The following is a 27,564-nucleotide window of genomic DNA, read 5'->3' as shown; positions in this document are numbered from 1 at the left end:
GGAAAGACTAGAAAACAGGAGCAAGAAACAGGCAGGAGCAGGGAAGCAAACGCTGGTAGGCGCTATGAACAAAACGAACTGGCAACAGACAAACAGAGAACACAGGTATAAATACACAGGGGATAATGGGGAAGATGGGCCACACCTGGAGGAGGGTGGATACAAACACAAAGACAGGTGAAACAGATCAGGGCGTGACAATTGTAAAATTATCCGTTTTGATTGCATTGATTGAATTCTGCTATCAGTTTATTTACTGAAGTAAATGTCTGTTTCCAAGGACGTTATGCACCAATACCTTTGAGAAGCATGGGTGTCCATCCATCAGTGTTGGGTTTTCATTACTTGGAAAATAAATGAATTACATATTACTTGTTACAACAAAATAAATGCATTGCTTTAAAATAATTACTTTGCATGGAAACAAATGTGTTATATTACTCTGTTACACATAAAAGTAATGTTATTACTGTAAAAAAAAGTAATGCATTATCCCCAACACTTACTTTTGTAATGCGTTTCAACCAATACTGGTGTCCATAAAACACCATGGACAAAAAGGTAAACCTGGGTATATCAGTTTGAGAGGTGAGGGCCAGAGGCTATACAGGATGAATTTTATATTCACCATAGCGAGTATCACATCAAACATGGATCAATACACAGACTGGACAAAGGCAATCAAAAGGAATTGAGAGATCCCCCAGGGTGCATCTCAGGAGCCCTTTTGTCTTAATAGGATGTATCTCTCCTCACACTCCATGCTCCAGCCACAAGCTGCTCAGAACATCGTATAGCTGAACGGGTCAGTGCCTTAATAACCCGTACCGTGTGTGTTCTGTTAAAACCTCTTACATCTAGATGTTCCGCTAGCGGAACGTCTGCTCCAATATCCAATGATGGGCGGGGCGCGAAATACAAACTCCTCTAAAATCCGAAAACTTCCACTTTTCAAACATATGACTATTTTACAGCTATTTAAAGACAAGACTCTCCTTTATCTAACCACACTGTCCGATTTCAAAAAGGCTTTACAGCGAAAGCAAAACATTAGATTATGTCAGCAGAGTACCCAGCCAGAAATAATCAGACACCCATTTTTCAAGCTAGCATATAATGTCACAAAAAACAAAACCACAGCTAAATGCAGCACTAACCTTTTATGATCTTCATCAGATGACACACCTAGGACATTATGTTATACAATACATGCATGTCTGTTCAATCAAGTTCATATTTATATCAAAAACCAGCTTTTTACATTAGCATGTGACGTTCAGAACTAGCATTCCCACCGAACACTTCCGGTGAATTTACTAAATTACTCACGATAAACGTTCACAAAAAGCATAACAATTATTTTAAGAATTATAGATACAGAACTCCTCTATGCACTCGATATGTCCGATTTTAAAATAGCTTTTCGGATGAAGCACATTTTGCAATATTCTAAGTACATAGCCCGGCATCACAGGGCTAGCTATTTAGACACCCAACCAGTTTAGCCTTCACCAAAATCACATTTCCTATAAGAAAAATGTTATTACCTTTCCTGTTCTTTGTCAAAATGCACTCCCAGGACTTCTACTTCAATAACAAATGTAGGTTTGGTCCCAAATAATCCATCGTTATGTTCCATCAACGACGTTTTGTTCGTGCGTTCTAGACACTATCCCAATGGTATATCACGGTCACGAGCATGGCGCAGAAAGTGACAAAAAAATTCTAAATATTCCATTACCGTACTTCGAAGCATGTCAACCGCTGTTTAAAACCAATTTTTATGCAATTTATCTCGTAGAAAAGCGATAATATTCCGACCGGGAATCTGCGTGCCTGTAAACTGAGGGAAAAACCGAAAGCCGGGGGCGGGGCGGGTCGCGAGCGTAAGCATTTCCCCACTGAGAGACCACTTAGCTTTTGCTCTCCTTTGTTTCAGCCAGGGCTTTGAATTACGTCATTCCTGTTTTTCCCGGGCTCTGAGAGCCCATTGGAGACGTGGGTATTGTCACGTAACAGCAGAGATCCTTAGTTTTTGGAAGAGATGTCAAAGAAAGCAAATAAATGGTCAGACAGGGTACTTCCTGAACAGAACCTTCTCAGGTTTTTGCCTGCCATAGGAGTTCTGTTATACTCACAGACACCATTCAAACAGTTTTAGAAACTTTGGAGTGTTTTCTCTCCAAAGCTAATAATTATATGCATATTCTAGTTTCTGGGCAGGACTAATAATCAGATTAAATCGGGTACGTTTTTTATCCAGCCGTGAAAATACTGCCCCCTAGCCATAAGAGGTTAAAGACCGAGACAAATTAAGCTGACTTTAAACAGCTTTTAAGCTTCTCGTCCTTTTCATTTTCACAGACTTTTTTCCTCTATGCATAATTTATATCCTCTTCTCTTTCATAAAAATATCCTACATCCTGGACTGTGGCACTCTGTTCCTTATATAGTGTACTGCTTTAGACCAGAGCCCTGGTCAACTGTAGTGCACTATATACAGAATGAATAGGTTGGCCTTTGGGATGTACGGATCTGGGATATAAGTCTTCAGTATTGGTTCTGGGACATAGAGAAGGTTCATTAAACTACATTTTCAGATATTAGATCACATTCTTTTTATAAGTTTCTGAGCAGGGAAGTGGAAAAAGTGATCTGATGAACACATTTTTTTTAGAACAACGAAAAAACGAATGTGGTGGAGAAAATTACAGATAAAAGGGAAAGATTGTACTTTCAACAACTGCTTTCTGGTAACATTAGTACACCTGAATATGAGATAGCAATGCATCCCAAATGTCACCCTATTCCCTATATAGTGCACTACTTTTGACCAGAGCCCTATCATTAGGGAAGCAGCTGTCATTTCCATATTCCACTGGATTCAATGTATCATTTTTTTAATGCATTTTTTTATGTTCCAGCCTTTTCAATAGGCATTCATCTTTACCCTCCTGCTTTTAAAGTGTAAAAATAGGGCAGGAGGCGAGACTGGAAGTCGGCTGAGGTTGATGGTTTCTTTGCTGAGATGTGTGATCCTCACTCTGGAAATACATCTTGATATTTTTTACTTCATTGAAATATAAAATATGTCTATTAAATATCACATGTAGGCTATATACAGCAATATGGAGAACCTATTGTCTTTACCTTAATGCTCTTTTGTATGTGAATGAAATGCAGACATTTAAAATGGAAGTAAAAATGCATTTAATAAAAGCTATAAAAAATGTATAGGATTAGACATGGAATGATGTTCTCACAAAACCTGATGACCCGTGTTAAGCACATGCTCTTTTCTCTCTATGTGTATTCTGACCTTGAATTTAAGCATGATAATAGCATGCTACTCACCCACTATTCATTTGAGGTGGAGCTTGAATAAATGAAGGTGTGGCGGAGGTGTGTCTACAGATACACCATATTCTGACCTTGACTTAATTCCCTCAGAATTCCAGCACCTTAACACGCAAGGAAACTATGAATAAAGTTGAGTGAACCTGACAGTTCCAAGAGGAAAAAGCATCTACTTTCTTTTTCCCAATAGAAATAACAGCATTCTCCATGCACTGCAATTTATAAATTGATAATCACTATTGATAAGAGCCATGTCAATAAATATTCCATTTGTAGAAGGGGATTGTTAATACCGATAATAATTGTTTTACATTATCTTTCCTTATGAGACGAATGTGAAACAAGCCATATGGAAGCAAACTGAAAATCATATCAACATGACATGGTGAAATAGGATATAAATAGCTGTGACGTTGTTCAGAATGTTAGTTGTTTGCCTTCATAATTTGCGTGAATGAAATATGTAGACCCAAGCTATAGGCTTCTGTAGGGCTGAACCTGCCGAGTTGATGTATACGCTTTAGAATGGTGTGATTATATGCCCAGAATTTTCTCAATTTATTTTACAATTTGTAGCATGTTAAATATTAGCCACTATATGGAGCCACCATCAGTAATACCCGTTCATGTTTTTTGCATAATTCCATTCCATTCTGATTACCTTTCCTCTGTCACGTCCTTGTAAATTGTTCAGGAGTTTCGCTAGCATTGGTGGATCATATTAGGCTAATGTTGTGCAATAATTTGGGACATGTAGCCTATTTGAATCATTTTGAAAGTCAGACCAAATATAGTAGGTTAAACCTGGAGCCTCGCGCATGGTTCATGACGTCTGGACCGTTGTCATACAGTTCCATGATTAGTGAGAATTAGGGTGGATTTATATGATTACTGTTAAACCCCTATCGTACATGTTTTTCCACCTTCAAATGTTTTATGGCTTGAACTTTCAGGATGAATCAAACCACTGTATTTTTTATTCATACATACTTTCCTAACACAAAAATTAGCCAGATTACAGTATTTTTAAATCTACCAGTTGGTGCTAAAATGGAAACTAATATGCAAAGATGGCTTTCTTTCATTGTTCCCTATATTCTGACCACGTTTTCTTGATGTATTCTATTGAGTCTGTCAACAAAATTCTAATTAAATGTACACAATATTTAAAGGGATAGCTTAAGATACTGTAAATGTACTGAAAACCCCATTGAATTAAATCTCCAAGAGAAAATCTGTTGGCCAGGAAGTGGGAGGGTTTTCAGCAGTTGAATTAAATTTATACAGAGCGCGCAAGGTAGCCACACCTGCAGAGCGCATTACATGACTTAATAAGATAAGTCTGAATGCTGAAATGTGCGTTGGAAAGGCATACATTCCTTTGTCAGCATCGGGGCCATAGGCTATAGAAACAACTAAAGGTTGAAACCTATCTTCTGTTCAGAGGAATTCACAGGGTATTAAACAATAATCAGTTGATACAATGGCATCCACTCTTAGATAGATATATCATTAAAATTCTTAATGGATGAACTCGACACGGATGACCTGTTTCCACTCGTGTCTTTCTAATCCACACACTTATAGCTTCACACAATGGGTACTTTTTTTTCATCCTCACAGACAAACCAGACACCTCTGTGACAGCCAGTGTACCTGTACTGTATCAAGTCCTTTTCTAATTCCTTCTCCATAAACCCATGGACAGTTTACAGGTTCACTGCACAGGGGGAATGCTGTATTGATCGAGCCGGCTGTCTCAATCTCTCTTGTTTAGTCAGGGGATGATGGCTTTTTGACTGATGGCCTCATATACCCCAGCCTATAACTTAATCCACACACAGGTGTTGGCATACACGCGCACACACACAATCACACACATAGCATCATAGCATTAAAATAGCATTGACAACCTAACCACTTCCATCAGGGGCTTCATTAGGAAATGCATCGCCAACGTTATCCCAACAGTGAAGGTTCGCTGCTTCCCCAATCAAAAGCCTTGGATTAAAACTGAGGTTGGCGTTAAACTAAAGGACAGGGCTGCCACACACAGGGCTATCGCAGACAACCCTGAGGCTATGGCTGAGGACACAAACAAGTACAAGAAGTCCAGCTACAATTGACGCAGAGCCATCAAACAAGCAAAAGGACAATATAGGAACAAAGTGGAATTCTATTATACAGGCTCTGATGTCCAATGAATGTGGCAGGATGCAGTCCATTACGGATGACAAAGGACGACCAAGCCATGATCTGCCCAACGATGCCTCTCAATGCATTTTATGCACATTTGAACAAAAACCACACTGAGCCGTGCATGAGGGCTCCCATTAACCCAGGGGAATGGGTGATCTCGCTCTCCGAGGCTGATGTGAGTAGGGATTTTAAATCAGGTCAACACTCGTAAGGCAGCGTGGCAGGATGGTATTCCAGTACACGTTCTCAGAGCATGTGCAGAACAGTAATTTTCAACCTCTCCTTTTACCAGTCTGTAATCCCAACATGTCTTAAGCTGACCACCATCATTCCTGTGCCCAAAAACTCTAAGGCTACTTATAAATGTCCTTGTTTTCTATGAAAACATACATGAAATGAGTTGCAAAATGAATAGGAAATATAGTCAAGACGTTGACAAGGTTATAAATAATGCTTTCGTCAAAGAATCCTCCATTTGCAGCAATTACAGCCTTGCAGACCTTTGGCATTCTAGTTGTCAATTTGTTGTGGTATTCTGAAGAGATTTCACCCCATGCTTCCCGAAGCACCTCTCTTAAGTTGGATTGGCTTGATGGGCACTTCTTACATACCATATGGTCAAGCTGCTCCCACAACAGCTCAATAGGGTTGAGATCCGGTGGCTGTACTGGCCACTCCATTATAGACATAATAATACCTGACTGCTTCTTCCTTAAATAGTTCTTGCATAATTTGGAGCTGTCATTGTCCTGTTGTAGGAGGAAATTGTCTCCAATTAAGTCCCATCCACAGAGTATGGCATGGCATTGCAAAATAGAGTGATAGCCTTCCTTCTTCAAGATCCCTTTTACCCTGTGCAAAACTCCCACTTTACCACCACCAAAGCATCCCCGGACCATCACATTGCCTCCACCATTCTTGACAGATGGCGTCAAGCACTGCTCCAGCATCTTTTTATTTGTTCTTCTTTGTGATCCAAACTCCTCAAACTTAGATTTGTTTGTCCATAAAACCTTTGTTCCAATCTTCCTCTGTCCAGTGTCTGTGTTCTTTTGACCATCATAATATTTTCTTTTTATTGGCCAGTCTGAGATATGGCTTTTTCTTTGCAACTCTGCCTAGAAGGCCAGCATCCCGGAGTCGCCTCTTCACTGTTGTCGTTGAGACTGGTGTTTTGCGGGTACTATTTAATGAAGTTGCCAGTTTGCAACTTGTGAGGTGTCTGTTTCTCAAACTAGACAATATAATGTACTTGCCATCTTGTTCAGTTGTACACCGGGGCCTCCCACTCCTTTTTCTATTCTGGTTAGAGACAGTTTGCGCTGTTCTGTGAAGGGAGTACACAGCGTTGTATGAGATCTTCAGTTTCTTGGCAATTTCTCGCATGGAATAGCCTTCATTTCTCAGAACAAGAATAGACTGATGAGTTTCAGAAGAAAGGTCTTTGTTTCTGGCCATTTTGAGCCTGTAATTGAACCCACAAATGCTAAAGCTCCAGATACTCAACTAGTCTAAAGAAGTCCAGTTTTATTGCTTCTTTAATCAGAACAACAGTTTTCAGCTGTGCTAACATAATTGCAAACGAGTTTTTCATGATCAATTAGCCTTTTAAAATTATATACTTGGATTAGCTAACACAACGTGCTATTGGAACACAGGAGTGATGGATGCTGATAATGGGCTTCTGTTCGCCTGTGTTGATATTCCATAAAAAAATCAGCCATTTCCAGCTACAATAGTCATTTACAACATTAACAATGTCTACACTGTATTTCTGTGCAATTTGATGTTATTTTAATGGACAAAAAATGTGCTTTTCTTTGAAAAACAAGGACATTTCTAAGTGACCCCAAACTTTTGAACGGTATTGTACATGCACATCATGTCTTGCTTTGTCATCTTCTTGAGTCTATGACTATGCATTAAGCTGGAACCGAGTATGATGATGTGTAATGATATAATGTAATGATATAGAACAACATCTATGAGTCCCTCTATAAATTATTTTTCTGTTAGACACACACTTTTATAAAAAAAAAAAGTTTTATTACGGTCACCAATAGCCGATGCCAATGGTGAAAGCTAGTTTTCCTGGGGTCCAACACTTAACTAAAAACACACTAAGCACACACTTAGCACACACACACATACAGATGGACTTTAATTTACACCAACCTTGCACTTCCACATCAGTCACCTACATGTGCACTGACTATGAACATAGATTTATCTGGGGAAGAACTGTCCAAAGTTTTGGTCTTCAGGTCTGTAGGGAGGATCTGAAAAGTAAACACAGTGACAAATGATCAAATGAAAACTAGTAACCTCCAACAGCTCCACCTAGGGTTGAAAAATTCCAGGAACTTTTAATACATTTCATAGTTTTCCAGAAATCCTGCTTGAAGGATTCCAGATTTCCTGCTTATCCCCTCCTGACTCCGGTCATTCTCCAACCGGGATTTTGGGAAAACCAGGGAATTTATTGAAAGGTTCTATAATTTCTTCTACCGAGTGGCACAGCTGTCTAAGGCACTGCATCTCGGTGCAAGAGGCATCACTACAGTCTCTGGTTTGTATCCAGGCTGTATCACATCCGGCCATCATTGGGAGTCCCATAGGGTGGCGCACAATTGGCCCAGCATCGTTCCAAGGTTTGGCCGGGGTAGGCCGTCATTGTAAATAAGAATTTGTTCTTAATTGACTCGCCTCGTTAAATAAAGGTTAAATAAATGTAAAAAAATAAAAATGCAACCCTAGCTCCACCACAGCAGCTTGTGCCCTTGGACCAAACATGGAAAAAGCCTGATTGAAACCCCCCATCCTCTGTAAATCATTGGAGATTGAGAATACACGTTTCAGGGCAAGATCGTCTCAGTTAGCATACCTACATTTTTAGTGCCAATGAAGCTGAGAATTTGTCAGGGTTCATATTCAAATTGCAATTCAAATTGGTATGACTTTTCAATTGCATGATGAAGTTAATTTTAGTTTCTTCATCATAGTGGTGACTTTTGAAAAGTCCTCAAACAGATGTATAAGTGAGACAAAAGTGTAGAATCAGGGGGTTGCTATAGGCTCTTTGTAAAACTGCTCACCATGAGATTCTCCCGCGGTTTTGCAATATAGTCATTCGAATAATTACACGCTAAAGTGAAAGAGCCAGCCTGGGAACAAGCCAATTACAGCACTGTTACACTACTCTAGTATTAAAGTAAATGTATATTTTCATAACCAACATGTAGCCTATGTTATGTTTGCTTAGTCATTTATCTATATAATTAAAGGCTTTTAAATAGACTCCATGGACAGTCCAGATGTCAAAAGATGGAAGATCGAATGAGTACTTACCCTATCAAAGCAATGTTGGCCGCACAGATTACTGGTGACAGCTAGAGAACACTCCAGCTGAAAGACATAATCTTGGTTAGGATAATAACCATAAGGGCAAAGCCTTGGCTTTGATGCCATCAGAAAGACTTTGAGAGATACACCTCTTTCCTCTAATACATTCTGTTTGCGGTAGCTAAAAGACAAAAGACATCTAAAACAAATGATCTTGATATGATGTGTTAAATTATTCACTGATATGGTGGATGGCAGGGCGGCTCAGGTCCTCTCTCGGAGGGCTTGGCTTCACTTGGCTCGTGTCTAAGCTGAGAGTTCATTTGAGTCCTCTAATAATGTAGGATCAAACAGTTCCACAGTACCCCTGGGCCATCATCCAAGTCCACTAGTAAAACCTGCCAGAAACTTTGTGGGGATTTTCTCTTTTGATTTTCTAAGGTGATAAGCTTCTTAAAAAAAGGCATTTGCTAATTTCTTTATTTTATTTATTTATTTAACCTTTATTTTATCAGGGAGTCATACTGAGACCAAGGTCTCTTCTACAGATGAGCTCTGAATTACATACATTAAAAAAAGCTATAAATACATAATGCAAGTAGAAAGAAAAACACGGTCATAAAAACAAACACATTCATCATTAAGAAGGTCCTCAATCAGCCTTCTGAATTGCCCTAGAGGCACCAAAACATGAAATTAAAGAACATTTAAGATTGTTCCACAAATAAGGTGCAAGAAAACTAATATACATATATTCATATATATATATACACACACACACACACACACACACACACACACATATATATATATATATATATATATATATATACACACACACACACATTTTTATATATACACACACACACATATACACACACACACATTTTTACACACACACACATATACACACACACACATTTTTACATATACACATATATATATATATATATATATATATATATATATATATATACATAAATATATATTGGTCATGGCTCCTGAGTATCGCAGCAGTCTAAGGCACTGCATCTAAGTGCAAGAGGCTTTACTACAGTCCCTGGTTCGAATTCAGGCTGTATCACATCCGACCGTGATTGGGAGTGCCATAGGGCAGCGCTACATCATCAAGGTTTGGCCGGGGTAGGCCTTCATTATAAATAAGAATTTGTTCTTACCTGACTTGCCAAGTTAAATAAAGGTTCAATTTAAAAGACAATGGCGGCAACCGCAGCGCAATCAATAGGAGGTGAACCTGGCTGGTGCTGAAAATATAGCTAACTTGTTATGCAAGTGTTGCACACCAACAGATGGAGAAAACCTACACCAGTCAAGCAATTCATTTCAACAATAATCTTCATTTTAATTTGACTTTACAAAAACAAGTATTTCATTATTTCTTCATCAAAATCTTTATGCTTTTGTTAAGAAAATAAAATAACAAGAAAAAAGACATGCGGATGTTGATATTAATTACATTTTCGTCGCACTTCCACCCAGCTCCACGCCCACAGGTAAAACCATGCTGAGATGATCAATGTGTGTTGCATTCTTGTAGCGTCAATTTCATTAGCCAAAACATATTGATGGCCTTGACCACTTCATCTTTGCCTGTCGGCTTGGCAGAGTTACGGATGAATGTTTTCAGTTGATGCCAAAGAATTTCAATTGGGTTTAAATCAGGAGACCTACAGTTGAAGTCGGAAGTTTACAGACACTTAGGTTGGAGTCATTAAAACTCGTTTTTCAACCACTCCACGAATTTCTTGTTAACAAACTATAGTTTTGGCAAGTTGGTTAGGACATCTACTTTGTGCATGACACAAGTAATTTTTCCAACAATTGTTTACAGATTATTTCACGTATAATTCACCTTATCACAATTCCAGTTGGTCAGAACATTACATACACTAATTTGACTGTGCCTTTAAACAGCTTGGAAAATTCCACAAAATGATGTCATGGCTTTAGAAGCTTCTGAGAGTCAAATTGACAACAATTGATTCAATTGGAGGTGTACCTGTGGATCTATTTCAAGGCCTACCTTCAAACTCAATGCCTCTTTGCTTGACATCATGGGAAAATCAAAAGAAATCAGCCAAGACCTTTTCCAAACGTCTGAAGGTACCACGTTCATATGTACAAACAATAGTACGCAAGTATAAACACCATGGGACCACGCAGCCGTCATACCGCTCAGGAAGGAAATGCATTCTGTCTCCTAGAGATGAACGTACTTTGGTGTGAAAAGTGCAAATCAATCCCAAAACAACAGCAAAGGACCTTGTGAAGATGCTGGAGGAAACAGGTACAAAACTATCTATATCTACAGTAAAATGAGTCCTATATCGACATAACCTGCAAGGCCACTCAGCAAGGAAGAAGCCACTGCTCCAAAACTGCCATAAGAAAGCCAGACTATGGTTTGCAACTGCACATGGGGACAAAGATCGTACTTTTTGGAGAAATGTCCTCTGGTCTGATGAAACAAAAATAGAACTGTTTGGCCGTAATGACCATTGTTATGTTTGGAGGAAAAAGGGGTAGCTTGCAAGCCGAAGAACACCATCCCAACCATGAAGCACGGGGGTGGCAGCATCATGTTGTGGGGGTGCTTTGCTGCAGGAGGGACTGGTGCACTTCACAAAATAGATGGCATCATGAGGAAAGACAATTATGTGGATATATTGAAGCAACATCAGTCAGGAAGTTAAAGCTTGGTCGCAAATGGTCTTCCAAATGGACAATGACCCCAAGCATACTTCCAAAGTTGTGGCAAAATGGCTTAAGGACAACAAAGTCAAGGTATTGGAGTGGCCATCACAAAGCCCCGACCTCAATCCTATAGAAAATTTGTGGGCAGAACTGAAAAAGCGTGTGCGTGCAAGGAGGCCTACACACCTGACTCAGTTACACCAGCTCTGTCAGGAGGAATGGGCCAAAATTCACCTAACTTATTGTGGGAAGCTTGTAGAAGGCTACCTGAAATGTTTGACCCAAGGTAAACAATTTCAAGGCAATGCTACCAAATACTAATTGAGTGTATGTAAACTTCTGACCCACTGGGAATGTGATGAAAGAAATAAAAGCTAAAATAAATCAATCTCTCTACTATTATTCTGACATTTAACATTCTTACAGTAAAGTGGTAATCCTAACTGACCTAAGACAGTTTCACAATCTTCTTCGTCAGATGATAAAGAAAAATCATTGTCGGACCAAAACGCAGCAGGGTTATGTGCACTCATCTTCTTTTATTGTATTGGCAAAGAAGGAGAACCAAAGTAAACACGTACACAAAACACAATGATTAATAACAGGCCGGTAAGGCATTCAGGCTATACCTAGCACAATCTCCCACCAACTCCAAACACAAACACATACCTAATTATAGGACTCTCAATCAGAGGCAACTAGAAAACACCTGTCTCCAATTGAGAGTCCAACACCCAATACCCAAACATAGAAATACTAAACTAGAAAGAACATAGAAATACAAAAACATAGAACATAACCCAAAACCCGGAAATAATAAATCAAACACCCTTCTAAACAAACCACCACCCCGAACCACATAAAAAAAATACCCTCTGCCACGTCCTGACCAAACTACAATAACAAATAACCCCTATTATTGGTCAGGACGTGACAGACAGGGAATATTTACGAGAATTAAATGTCAGGAATTGTGAAAAACTGAGTTTAAATGTATTTGGCTAAGGTGTATGTAAACTTTCAACTTCAACTGTATATACAACATTTCTTACCGAGCCATTCCGAGCCTAGTCCACACAAGTTTTTCAACTGTCTTCTGACTGTAATTAGAGCGATGTTGATGTCGTGCCGTGATGCCAGCAGATTACAGATTGCCTTTGCCGATCGCTCATCATCTTCATGAATATAAGCAAGTGATGTCTGCTATATAATCAAGTTTTGTTTCTCCAGAAATGAATCATTATAAATAACAAACTGGCTTTATTTACAAATTTGTGCAAATTTCTTACCCCATGTTCAAGAATTCAAATTCAAATCAAATCTATAGCCCTTCTTACATCAGCTGATATCTCAAAGTGCTGTACAGAAACCCAGCCTAAAACCCCAAACGGCAAGCAATGCAGGTGTAGAAGCACGGTGGCTAGGAAAAACTCCCTAGAAAGGCCAAAACCTAGGAAGAAACCTAGAGAGGAACCAGGCTATGAGGGGTGGCCAGTCCTCTTCTGGCTGTGCTGGGTAGAGATTATAACAGAGCATGGCCAAGATGTTCAAATGTTCATAAATGACCAGCATGGTCAAATAATAATAACCACAGTAGTTGTCGAGGGTGCAACAGGTCAGCACCTTAGGAGTAAATGTCAGTTGGCTTTTCATAGCTGATCATTGAGAATATCTCTACCGCTCCTGCTGTCTCTAGAGAGTTGAAAACAGCAGGTCTGGGACAGGTAGCACGTCCGGTGAACAGGTCAGGGTTCCATAGCCGCAGGCAGAACAGTTGAATTGCCTTTTTCTTGCTCACTCTAGGTTAAATGAAAACGAAATCTCGAAAATATTGTTACTTTTTAAACAAAGCGATTATTATTATTAATTAATTTAGAATTATATAAAAGCCCCTTAGATATTCTCAGATATTCTCTCAGATCCTAACGGAAAATGCCCCTTAGATATTCATTTAGAGTCCTCCAATCCTCTAGATGTAATTTTTGGCGGAGAGTCACGTCATTGAAATCATTTTTTTTCAATATACTGTAGGCCTATCATAGGCGAAATGAGTCTCACTAGTGTTGAGTAATGTGCTGTTAAAAATGGTGTAGGTCTTATTTATTTAAAGAGCATATTGAAGTTAGAAGCAAAAGCCTACAACTATTTTAGCACTGTTTCACACTGCTCTGAGGCAAGCATGGGGACTGGTCTTGATAAATCAATGAGAATTTTATTTTCACTTCATCTCCATTTGGGTATTGGTTAGACAATAATTAGAAAATTAGGGCACCAAAAATCTTATGCTCTTAGTGTAACCTTTATTAACTCGACAAGTCAGTTAAGGACAGCTTACTCCTTCCTCCCGTTGTACAGCACCATATTTTCCATTCCATCCTAACGGAAATCCTGAGGGTTTCGTTTTTCATTTTTCTCTGAATAGAAACACCATAATATTAATCAAATTAATTAAGCCAAATTTCTTAAAATCAATCCCATATACTATGTTATTACAAAAAAGGTTTTAAATTCTCTGTTAATGCCAATACGGAAGACTATGAAATGCTTCTCAAAGATGCCATCTGGTGGTCAAACTAGCAATAATTTGCATTAACAGAAAAAATGGCTGACAAATAGATAACGTGCCACAGAATGCTGCAGCAGCCCGCAAGATGTGCCGCAGTATGACGCAGCTTTTAAAGGAGGAACCACGGTATGCACCAGAGAACTTGCCATGAAGTCGAAAACGCCCCTTTCTGACTCGAGGGTATAAAACTTGTGAGTTAAGAATTTACAATTCAGCCTAGATGACCACGCACTGCAGCCAACATCTACGATTAGTCGCAACCCCAAAACACAACACGAGGTTGAAGAAGACAAAGGAACCTCTTAACAATCAATGCTATGATTGAGTAGCTGTATTTGTATCTAAGAAGGTGAATTCAAGCAGGACCACCCGGGTATTCTCTCCAAGGAATCGTGTGTCTACACTGCTTTCATTCCCACGCTGGAACAATCTACACGGCTGATTAGCCGTCCTCAGAAGACCTCTCTTACAGAACGAGGGCAAGGAAACAGACCATTAAGAGAAAGGACACTGACATTGTGTGGACAATCAGAGACTTACACTCGGTAACGAAAAAGGTGGCGCCATCAGAGGAGAAGGCTGAACTCGGTCCACGAAGAGATACCCCAATGGAGACCTTCGACAAGTAGTTACATAATTATAATTATAATCCATAAGAGCGGCAGTTCAGGACTAGGTGTTAGGGCTAAACTAAACATAGTTTACAAATGTATCCAATTGGGCTTTTCTCCTGTGCACTCTCTCTCTCTTTCTAAATCCCCATCTTATGTAACACGTGTCATATTGTGTTGTTCCGCCATGGAATAGATGTTTCATTGTACTAAGTTCTAATGAAATACCCAGACTGTGTGTATGTGTATCTTATATCATCATTTTAGCTTGTTAGTAAATAAATAATCAACTCAATTGGTGTGGTATGGAATGACTTAGTGAGACCCGGGTTTGTGAAGATTTACGAATTATGCGACATTCAGAATGAGAATGTAAGAGGAATTGATTAATTAGCGACTGCTGTAAAATCGATATTCTGATATTCTTTGAGTAAATTTGGGAAACGGAAACTAATGAAAACAAACTTTTCCCATGGTGCCCCAGGTTACTGAGTTAACGATTACCTTATTAATTTAATCACGTAATTATAAACAAACAGCAGTCATCATATCAATCAAACAATGTTATGACAATAGTAAGCAGATGCCTGTGAGTAGATAGACAATCCCACTGGGCACAGACGTCAATTCAACATCTATTCCACATTGGTTCAACGTCATTTCATTGAAATGACGTGGAAACAACGTCGATTCAACCAGTGTGTGCCCAGTTGGATGTAGACAATTATGAGGAATTGAAAATAGGGCAACAAGCCTTCAAGGAAACTTATATAATTTTGTGTTAGATGTGTAGTCTTGACAGAGGTTGAAGTGCATCTTGCACCTTTCTATAAAAAAACAGACAAGAGACATCATTGATACAACGTCGGTTTAACTATTGCAGATCTGAGAAAATTTGAAAAAAATCAAGCACAGCTACACATGGAGGAAGGTTCTCAATTGTGGACCTACAAAGTAAGTGAACACAAATTGAATTCACCCACCCTCTGGCTTTTCAATAAAATAAACAATACATTGTGTTTTGTTTTGTAAAGTAACAGATTCCTTGTCATTTCCATTGTGTAGATTGTTAACTTTCCATGAGGTTCCATTTCCAGTCTTTCAATCTTATCTCTCCCACCCATGATTTAGTGGTGCTATTTCTGTTAGAGGACTTACTTCTCCAGTTTTTTTTAACAATGCATTCTTCCAAATCCTTTTATACCATTTACATAGCTGTCTTTGTCCCCCTCCCCATGCAGTGCCGGATAGTCTTGTTTGTGACTCATGCGTATTTCAAATCCCATCACAAAGAAGCGAAATCTGACTCTCTGGTCACACAAATAGCTAGTTTGCATCCCAAATGGAACTCTTTTCCCTATATAGTGCCCTACCTTTGACCAGGGCCCATAGGTCAAAAGTAGTGCACTGTGTATGGAATAAGGTGCTATTTCTGACGCAGCCCTAGAGGTACCAACAAAGGTGGTAAGACCTTATCACGTGTATCTATCTTCTGATTCATAGGGTTCTGTTGCACCACACATGCTTTTCACAGATAAGGAGATTCTAGAATGACAGCGGGAATTCTAGGGGAGAAGGGATGAAAGACTCCATTCTGTAGGTACAATAGAACCAGGAGCAAGGTAGCATTGTAGACCACTGATAATATAAAAATATGAAGTTTAATTTTAAGATAAATCTTTGATTAGGAGACAGATATTTTGTAAATTTGTGTTCATCATTGTCTCATCTTTATATGGGACCCTGCACGTACCTCTGCACATCTACTCTGTACTGGTACCCTGTGTATATAGCCAAGTTACAGTATCTTTACTCATTGTGCATTTATTCCTTGTGTTATTCTTTTTATATTTACCATCATTTCTATTTTATTTTCTCTGCACTGTTGGGAAGGGCCTGTAAGTAAGCATTGCACTGTTAATCTACTACACCTGTTGTTTACAAAGCATGTGACAGATAGCATTTGATTTGAACATGATTGTGGTATATGGGTAATTGTAAATGTGGATGTAGCAAAAGTAGTAGCTCAGTTGGTAGAGCATTGCTTGTGCAACACCAGGATAGTGGGTTTGATTCCTGGGACCATCAGTACATAAAATGTATACACATGACTCTAAGTCGCTTTGGACAAAAGCATCTGCTTAATGGTATATTTAAAAAAATATATATATTAGAGGAAAAATCCACTCAAAAACTATATTTTGGTATTTTTTTAATTAGTCCACTGTTGATGATGTGGCAAGTGACACTGTGCTTCTTGAAAGTCAATATCTTGAAAACATTTGGGGATTGTATTAACAGGGGACTAATTAAAACAATACCAAAATATAGATATTGGTGTATGCTTCCTTTAAGCAATGAATAAGGGATGAAGGAGGCAGGAACTAAGTGAAGGAAGTGACAAAAGCACACACAATAGGTGAAGAGAAGCTACAGGAGAGCACCAAAGATATTTACAGACCAAATCAATACATTTTCATTTTCAGGTATGAAGTATAGTATATGAATCAGAAATAAGACTGGAACAACAATAATAGGATAAGGTTATGCTAAAAGTCAATGGAAATATTCAGTACAGGAGACTGCACACAACAGCATACACAAAACTCACACTAAAAAATACTTGTTATTTATTTAATAAATAAAGGAGAATTTATGCAGGACACTACAAGGGGGTTTCCTAGCATCAGCACTTTGTATGTAATAGAGATTAACGCATTTGGCAGTAAAGTGCACAGCAATATTTAGAGAGATGGACCCAACAATCCCACATCAGCCATTTGAACAAGGCCATGGAAGTGCATACACACACACACACACACAGAGACAGACAGACAGACAGACAGACAGACAGTGAAATTATTTGTAAAACAAGAACTGCACTGTGCCATACTACAGTCCTGTCCTGGTCTCTCTCTCACTTTAATTTGTTGCCATAGGCTTTTTGTTGATCATGAAATGGTTGCATTTTCCATAAACCCACTACTACTTTATGTGACCAGAAAATAGAACTGGTAAGTCATTTGACATGCCACTTCCATTTTTCGCTTTGGTAGCTTGAGTGTAAATGGATTGGCCTGATGTGACACTTTCAATGAACGCAAAACATCCGTCTCAAAATACTCCTTACATTTTCTAAATATTCTGTTTTTCTCTGGCCGTCCATCAAATCAGAGATGGAAAACTGCTTCCACTAGTCAAATTAATGAAATGCTGTCAATCTTTTCAAAGCTCTTCATGAAGACGTTAGGCTTCTTTGATAGGTTAGGGATAAAACTGACTGAGACGTATGTGTTAATATTCTGTTTTATCACTTCATACTGGTAGATGTAGAAAAACAAACAAACACACACATGCATGCATTTTGTACACCCTTTGAGGTGAGACTGGCACACGAATCTATGAAAGGGGGTGAGGGGAGAGAGAGAGGGTGAGATAAGGATAGTGGTAGGGAGAGAGGTCGAGACAGAGAGAAAGGGTGCGATAGGGATGGAGGTAGTGAGAGAGATAGGGCGAGATAGCGAGAGGTAGAGAGACAGAGGGAGTGAGAATGATTAGCACAAAGAGATTAACACAGTCAGAGCGAGGCTACTGCTATCTGAGAACATCTGACACATTCTTAGCTGGGTCTAGATCCCGCTCCTCAGGGCCCTCGCTGTCTCCTCCACAACCTAATAACAGGAAAGTTCAAGCTGAGATAGAGAACAGAATAACGCCCCTCAGGGGTGCGTGCTTAGTCCCCTCCTGTAGATCCTGTTTACCCACGACTGTGTGGCCAAGCACGACTCCAACATCATCATTAAGTTTGCTGATGACACAACGGTGGTAGGCCTGATCACCGACAATGATGAGAGCCTATAGAGAGGAGGTCAGAGACCTGGCAGTGTGGTGCCAGGACAAACAACAACCTCTCCCTCAACGTGAGCAAGACAAAGGAGATGATCGTGGACTACAGGAAAAAGAGGGCCGAACACTCCCCCATTCACATCGACGGGGCTGAGGTGGAGCGGGTTTCAAGTTCCTTGGTGTCCACATCACCAACAAACTATCATGGTCCAAACACACCAAGAAAGTCAGAAAGACTGCACGACAACGCCTTTTCCCTCTCAGGAGACTGAAAAGATTTGGCATGGGACCCCTAATCCTCAAAACATTCTACAGCTACACCATTGAGAGCATCCTGACCGATTGCATCACCGCTTGGTATGGCAACTGTTCGGCATCCAACCATAAGGTGCGACAGAAGGATTTGCGTACAGCCCAGTACACCACTGGGGCCAGCTTCCTGCCATCCTGAACCTATATACTAGGCGGTGTCAGAGGAAGGCCCAAAAAGTTGTCAAAGACTCCAGTCACCCAAGTCATAGATTCTTCTCTCTACTGTCGCATGGCAAGTGGTAGTGGAGTGCCAAGTCTAGGTCCAAAAGGCTCCTTAACAGCTTCTACCCCCAAGCCATAAGACTGCTGAACGATTCATTAAATGGCCACCCGGACTATTAGCATTGACACCCGTTTGTTTTTACACTACTGCTACTCACTGTTTATCATCTATGCATAGTCACTTTACCCCTATCTACCTACTAACCTGTACCCCCGCACTTTGACTCAGTACCGGTACCTCCTATAGCCTCATTATTGTTATTGTTTTGTGTTGTCACAGGGGTCGTTGAATGGAGACCAAGACGCAGCGTGGATAGTGCTCATTCTTAATCTTTAATGAATACACTTTAACCAAAAAACGACCAGCAACAGTCCCGTCAGGTACACTTAGACTAAACGGAAACAACTACCCACAACCCCAAAGGAAAACAGGCTGCCTAAGTATGGCTTCCAATCAGAGACAACGAAAGACACTTGCCTCTGATTGGAAACCATACCCGGCCAAACATGGAAAAACAACACATAGAAATAAAAAACTAGAACCCTCCCACATAGAAACAGAAAACCCAAAAACCCACACAAAACAACCCCCTGCCACGCCCTGACCAATTTACTATGGCAAATGACCTCTTTACCTGGTCAGGACGTGACATGTGTTAATTTTGATAATTTTTTATGTTTTTACTTTAGTTTATTTAGTATATATTTTCTTAACTCTATTTTTCTAAAACGGCATTGTTGGTTAAGGGCTTGTAAGTAAGCATTTCACAGTAAGGTCTACACATGTTTTATTCGGCGCGTGTGACAATTTTGATTGATATGATTTATAGTAAAACTCATTTCACACTTCCTTTGTTCCTCTCAGTCTCTAAGGTCATCAGACATATTGAAAATTATGATTTTTTTAACCAAATCTCATTTACAATTAAGCTTTTTCTAAGGCCTTGCTGTAGTGAGAGTCAGTTTCATTCTGTCACACGTTTGTGTATTGCTTTAACATAGTTATACATTAATGTTATTAACCGTAACACTAACCGTAACCCTCATACACATTCAACACACCCTCAGACTCGTCTGAATATAACCAAAAATAAAACAGGAAAGATGTGTTATTTATTTCACAGAAGAGGACGTTGCCTTTAGTACGTCGATTACCTTACACATTTATAACATGGATATTCCTAGATTTAAAAAAATGGGGGCTTGTCCCCTCCAGCCAGCCAACCAGCAACCACCTGGAGAGGGAATACTAACCTGGCATGCTAAAGATGCTCCATCAGCCATATTTTCCTCATATTGTGGCACCCGTCCAGGTGTTGTTCACACACACACACACATGCACGTCCATACGCATGCACGTACACACACGCATGCACACACACACACACAAACACACACTCACTCGTGGTGTTCCCCTGGAGTAATACTCTCTATGATGAATAATGAGACTGGGCCCCATGCATTAATGTAGCAGCGCTGTGACACCTAAGGGTGTTTGTGCGAGTGAGTGTGTGTGTGTGTGCGATATGTCATGCATTAATGTAACAGTGCTGTGGCCCCTAAGGGTGTTTGTGTGTTTGTGTGATGTGTGTGTGTGTGTGTGTGTAATGTGTGTATGTGTGTGTTTATGGCCCCAGAAGGCCCCTAAAGATGCCTGTTAATGTAGCAGTACTGGGGCCCCTGAAGGAGCTTGTGGTCTCTGTTGCAGCGGGGGATTGTTCCTGCCTTGGCGGGACTGTCAGTAAACATGTGCCCCCTGCAGTGTGAGGGGACTTTTACCATGTCTCTCCCACACACACACACACACACACATCCCCCTGTTCCACTTCTACACCATAGGCAGTGGTGGAAAAAGTTCCTGATTGTCATATTTGAGTAAAAGTAAAGATACCTTAATAGAAAATGACTCAAGAAAAAGTGGTCACCAAGTAAAATACTACTTCAGTAAAAGTCTAAAAGTCTTTCGTTTTAAATATACTTAAGTATCAAAAGTAATTGGAATTGCTAAAATATACTTAAGTGTCAAAAGTGAAAGTATAAATAATAAAAAATTCCTTATATTAAGCAAATCAGATGGCATTTATAATTTTTTTTGGAAGGATAGCCAGGGGCCAACACTCGAAGCATTTGTGTTTAGTGAGTTGGCCAGGTCAAAGGCAGTAGGGATGACCAGGGATGATCTCTTGATACAGTGAGGCAAAAAAGTATTTAGTCAGCCACCAATTGTGCAAGTTCTCCCACTTAAAAAGATGAGAGAGGCCTGTAATTTTCATCATAGGTACACGTCAACTATGACAGACAAAATGAGAAAAATCCAGAAAATCACATTGTAGGATATTTAAGGAATTTATTTGCAAATTATGGTGGAAAATAAGTATTTGGTCACCTACAAACAAGCAAGATTTCTGGCTCTCACAGACCTGTAACTTCTTCTTTAAGAGGCTCCTCTGTCCTCCACTCGTTACCTGTATTAATGGCACCTGTTTGAACTTGTTATCAGTATAAAAGACACCTGTCCACAACCTCAAACAGTCACACTCCAAACTCCACTATGGCCAAGACCAAAGAGCTGTCAAAGGACTTCAGAAACAAAATTGTAGACCTGCACCAGGCTGGGAAGACTGAATCTGCAATAGGTAAGCAGCTTGGTTTGAAGAAATCAACTGTGGGAGCAATTATTAGGAAATGGAAGACATACAAGACCACTGATAATCTCCCTCGATCTGGGGCTCCACGCAAGATCTCACCCCGTGGGGTCAAAATGATCACAAGAACGGTGAGCAAAAATCCCAGAACCACACGGGGGGACCTAGTGAATGACCTGCAGAGAGCTGGGACCAAGGTAACAAAGCCTACCATCAGCAAGGCATTGAAGATGAAACGTGGCTGGGTCTTTCAGCATGACAATGATCCCAAACACACCGCCCGGGCAACGAAGGAGTGGCTTCGTAAGAAGCATTTCAAGGTCCTGGAGTGGCCTAGCCAGTCTCCAGATCTCAACCCCATAGAAAATCTTTGGAGGGAGTTGAAAGTCTGTGTTGCCCAGCGACAGCCCCAAAACATCACTGCTCTAGAGGAGATCTGCATGGAGGAATGGGCCAAAATACCAGCAACAGTGTGTGAAAACCTTGTGAAGACTTACAGAAAACGTTTGACCTGTGTCATTGCCAACAAAGGGTATATAACAAAGTATTGAGATAAACTTTTGTTATTGACCAAATACTTATTTTCCACCATAATTTGCAAATAAATTCATAAAAAATCCTACAATGTGATTTTCTGGATTTTTCTCATTTTGTCTGTCATAGTTGACCTATGTACCTATGATGAAAATTACAGGCCTCTCTCATCTTTTTAAGTAGGAGAACTTACACAATTGGTGGCTGACTAAATACTTTTTTGCCCCACTGTAAGTGTGTAAATTGAACCATTTTCCCGTCCTGCTAAGCATTCAAAACTTTTGGGTGTCAGGGAAAATGTATTGAGTAAAAAGTAAATTATTTTCATTATGAATGTAGTGAAGTAAAAGTTGTAAAAAATAGAAATAGTAAATTAAAATACAGATACAAAAAAAGACTTAAGTAGTACTTAAAAGTATTTTACACCACAGGAAATATGTGAATGAGTCCCTTCTCCTTTCATCCCTGAGCAGCATGTTAGCTTTAGAACATCCTGCAGTAATAAGGGATTTACAATGTATAAAATGACTGTCGGGAAAGGAACCGCTTTGACGTAAAAATGTACCTTCCTTCTTTGTTTACTGCTTATAAGAAATTAAATATGATGTACAGTAACTTATAAGATATATAATCCATGCATACCATATATGCCCAATATATTCTCCATACATGATGGTGGTGTGCTCGTGTGATACAGTTTACCAAGTTGATTGTTACAAACTATATAATGATGAACCAAAGCGACCTTGCAAACATCACCGCCTTTCCCTATAAACCTCAACTCTTAAATCTCCATCCATTGCAAGAGGCTCGAAACGTTTATAAAGATTGACAGATGTAGCTTTGACTGCCTCAATCACAGAGAAACAACATGGCCATAAAGGCCACTCTGAAACAACAGTAAAGCTCCCTATAGAGCTGTTTCAGCACTAGTCTCCAGCCTCCTGTCAATGGGCCTGAACATAACCCTACATCGGTCGCAGCCCATAAAAACTTGAATGGCCACAGACATGTAATTGCGTAAGGATTTTCCAGAGGCTTTTGATCTGCCTGTTATCACAGTGTTAAAGTTGTCATAAATGTCCATGTAAATAAATAACAGTGTGTTTCATTTGTTTTCTCCAGGCGAGTTGGGTATACTTCAGAAAGGTTCATGTCACGACTTCTAACGAAGGTGGCTCCTCTCTCCCTGTTCGGGCGGCGCTCAGCGGTCGTCGTTGCCGGTCTACTAGCTGCCACCGATCCCTTTTCTTTTTCGTTTGGTTTTGTCAGTCTTGTGTTTCACCTGTTTTGAGTTTAGGTTCATTAGTGCGTTATTTATTCTCGCCCTACCAATTTGGGTTCGTGCGGGATTGTTTTGTTTTACCTGTCGTGGTTTTGGGTTGCGTTGTGTTTTCTTTGTCTTTAGTGGCCAGGCGTACTTTCTGGACTGCGTTCCGGACCTTTTTGGTGGACTACTTATTCTGGTCATGTGCCTGTTCATTTTGTTTGGACTCAGGAATAAACGCTCTTCTCTTGAATATTTGGTCTCCTGCGCCTGACTTCAACCCCCCACCTCTCCTAGGGAGAACTGACAGTTCAAGCTTTTCATATAATTTCACTCTTTACTCTATACTTTATGGATGTATGGCTGAGTAGTATGTTAATATTTGTTGCTTACTGGATATGTTTGTTCTAATCAGTATGTTCTAAATGGTATGTTGTTTTAGTAAGTAGCAGGCAGGACAGATTTCGGACACGGCCATTGACACCTAAGTCAATAAGTCAACACATTACATTCAATGGAAAAATATATAATCAGCTGTACCAAAATGAAGGAATGGCGGTGAACAAGCGCAACTTTGCATTAGATGACGCCTTCTTAGTATGGATGAGCCTAATAGATTGCTATTTGCTGTTTACTGCATACATTTTGACTTAAAGGTACGTTCTAAATAGTATGTAGTATGATTAGTACACAGTATGTTGATTTAGTAAGTAGTAGCGAAGTCAAATTTCAGACACGGCTACTGTCTGTTTTTCGCTTTCTCTGTTTATCAGCTTTTTTTCTATCTTAGTGACACACAATTAAGAGCACCCCCTATCCACATCGACGAGACCACAGTGGAGAAGGTGGAAAGCTTCAAGTTCCTCTTCGTACACATCACTGACAAACTGAAATGGTCCACCCACACAGACAGTGTGGTGAAGAAGGCGCAATAGCGCCTCTTCAACCTCAGGAGGCTGAAGAAAATTGGCTTGGCACCTAAAAACCTCACACCCTCGGGGTGTATCACAGCCTGGTACGGCAACTGCACTGCCTGCAACCACAGGGCTCTCCAGAGGGTGGTGCGGTCTGCCAAACGCATCACCGGGGGCAAGCTACCTGCCCTCCAGGACACCTAGAGCAGCCAATGTCACAGGAAGGTGAAAAAGATCATCAAGGACAACAACCACCCGAACCACTGCCTGTTCACCCCGCTATCATCCAGAAGGCGAGGTCAGTACAGGTGCATCAAAGCTGTTACCGAGTGAATGAAAAACAGCTTCCATCTCAAGGCCATATCAGACTGTTAAATAGTCATCACTAGCACATTAGAGGCTGCTGCCTATATATATATATATACAGCCCGACAGGATGCTCTCAATCCAAGATGGCGTAGCAGTCGGACGTGTGTTTGTCTTGTCCTGTCTTGTCCCATGTAAATAGTCGTTTTTTTCATATATATTTTAATCAACTTCCATCTACAAACTGAATATACTTTCCTGCAACCCGCCTCAGCCAATGTGGTACGGATCTGCTATTTTTATACTCAATAACTGGAACCCCCATCAGAAGCTAGCCAGCTAACTAGCTACTAGCTAGTAGTCAGTTAGCTCGGACACCAGCCAGCTTTAGCTTGGTCAATACCTGCCAGTCTGCACAGCGCGATATCAACCCAGAGCATATCGGACTGCTTTTCTCTACCACATCACCGGATTCCTGCCGCAAGCTCTGGACCATTACACCGGATCATTGCAGCTAGCTAGCTGCAACTGAGTGGTTATTGCTGGCTAACGCCTCTGTCCTAAAGCAAGCACCAGTTAGCCTTGAGCTAGGCCCATCTCCGGGCTAGCCAAAGAGGTATACCAGCTAATTCTTGGGCTACAATACCTATTTTGCCAATTGGCCTGGACCCTTTATTTCCAACACAGAGCCCCACCAATCCATCACGACTGGTCTGCCAACGTAATCGTCCGATATGGTTTCAACAGGCTTTTCAATTGCGATGTCGCCGAAGACCCATCTGCTAGCTTTCTGAAAGCCGTGTCTCCCGCTCGCCTAGTGTAGTAGCGACTACCGAATGGCTCCCTGACTCACCTATTGCTGCTCATTAGACCCTACGATCACTCGGCTACACATGCCTCTCCCTAATGTCAATATGCCTTGCCTACTGCTGTTAGTTATTATTGTTTTATTTAACTGTAGAGCCCCAAGTTCCTCTCAAAATGCCTTAGATAGCTCTTTTGTCCAACCCCCAACACATGCGGAGACCTCACCTGGCTTAACTGTTGCCTCCAGAGACACAACCTCTCTCATCGTCACTCAATGCCTAGGTTTACCTCCACTGTACTCACATCCTACCATACCCTTGTCTGTACCCTATGCCCTGAATCTATTCTACCACGCCCAGAAATCTGCTACTTTTATTCTCTGTTCCCAACGCACTAGACGACCATTTCTTATAGCCTTTGCCATATCCTTATCCTACTCCTCCTCTGTTCCTCTGGTGATGTAGAGGTTAACCCATGCCCTGTAGCCCCCAACACTTCACCTATTCCCCAGGCTCTCTCATTTGTTGACTTCTTTAACCGTAAAAGCCTTGGTTTGATGCATGTTAACATCAGAAGCCTCCTCCCTAAGTTTGTTTTATTCACTGCTTTAGCACACTCCGCCTACCTTGATGTCCTAGCCGGGTCTGAATCCTGGCTTAGGAAGGCCACGAAAAATTCTGAAAATTCCATCCCCAACTACAACATTTTCCGACAAGATAGAACTGCGAAAGGGGGCTGAGTTGCAATCTACTGCAGAGATAGCCTGCAGAATTCTGTCATACTATCCAGGTCTGTGCCCAAACCGTTTGAGCTTCTACTTTTAAAAATCCACCTTTCCAGAAATAAGTCTCTCACTGTTGCCGCTTGTTTATAGACCCCCTCAGCCCCCAGCTGTGCCAAGGACACCATATGTGAATTGATTACCCCCCCATCCATCTTCAGAGTTCGTACTGTTAGGTGACCTAAACTGGGATATGCTTATTAAATTATCAAGGAACCTACCAGGTACAACCCTAAATCTGTAAACATGGGCACCCTCATAGATATCATCCTGACCAACCTGCCCTCTAAATACACCTCTACTGTGTACCTCTACAGGATGTCAGCGATCACTGCCTCATTGCCTGCATCCGTTATGCGTCCGCGGTCAAACAACCACCCCTCATCACTGTCAAACGCTTCCTAAAACACTTCAGCGAGCAGGCCCGGGTATCCTGGAAGGATATTGACCTCATTTCGTTAGTAGAGGATGCCTGGCTGTTCTTTAAAAGTGCTTTCCTCACCACGTTATTAAATAAGCATGCCCCATTCAAAAAATGTAGAACTAAGAACAGATATAGCCTTTAGTTCACTCCAGACTTGACTGCCCTTGACCAGCACAAAAATATCCTGTGGCGTACTGCATTAGCATCGAACAGCCCCAGAGATATGCAACTTATCAGGGAAGTCAGGAACCAATATCAGTTAGGAAAGCAAAGGCTAGATTATTCAAACAAAAATGTTCATCCTGTAGCACTAATTCCGAAAAGATTTGGGACACTGTAAAGTCCATGGAGAATCAAAGCACCTCCTCCCAGCTGCCCACTAAACTGAGGCTAGGAAACACTGTCACCACCGAGAATTCTACGACAATCGAGAATTTCAACAAGCATTTTTCTACGGTTGGCCATGCTTTTGTCACGTCCTGACCAGCAGAGGGCGTATTGCTTAGTCTAGGTCAGGATGTGGCAGGGGGTTTGTGTTTGTTAAATGTTGGGTTGATGGTTGGGACTTCCAATTGAAGGCAGGTGTGTATAGTTGCCTTTGATTGGAAGTCCTATGTAGGTGTGTGTGTTTGTCTTTGGGGTTGTGGGGAATTGTTCTTGCACTGCGTTTGCATAGCCTGTGAGACTGTCCATGTTGTGAGTATCATTTATTGTTT

Source organism: Salmo trutta, chromosome 10, assembly GCF_901001165.1.
Source record: "Salmo trutta chromosome 10, fSalTru1.1, whole genome shotgun sequence".
Taxonomy (NCBI): Eukaryota; Metazoa; Chordata; class Actinopteri; order Salmoniformes; family Salmonidae; genus Salmo; species Salmo trutta.
Note: the sequence above shows the minus strand (reverse complement) of the source record.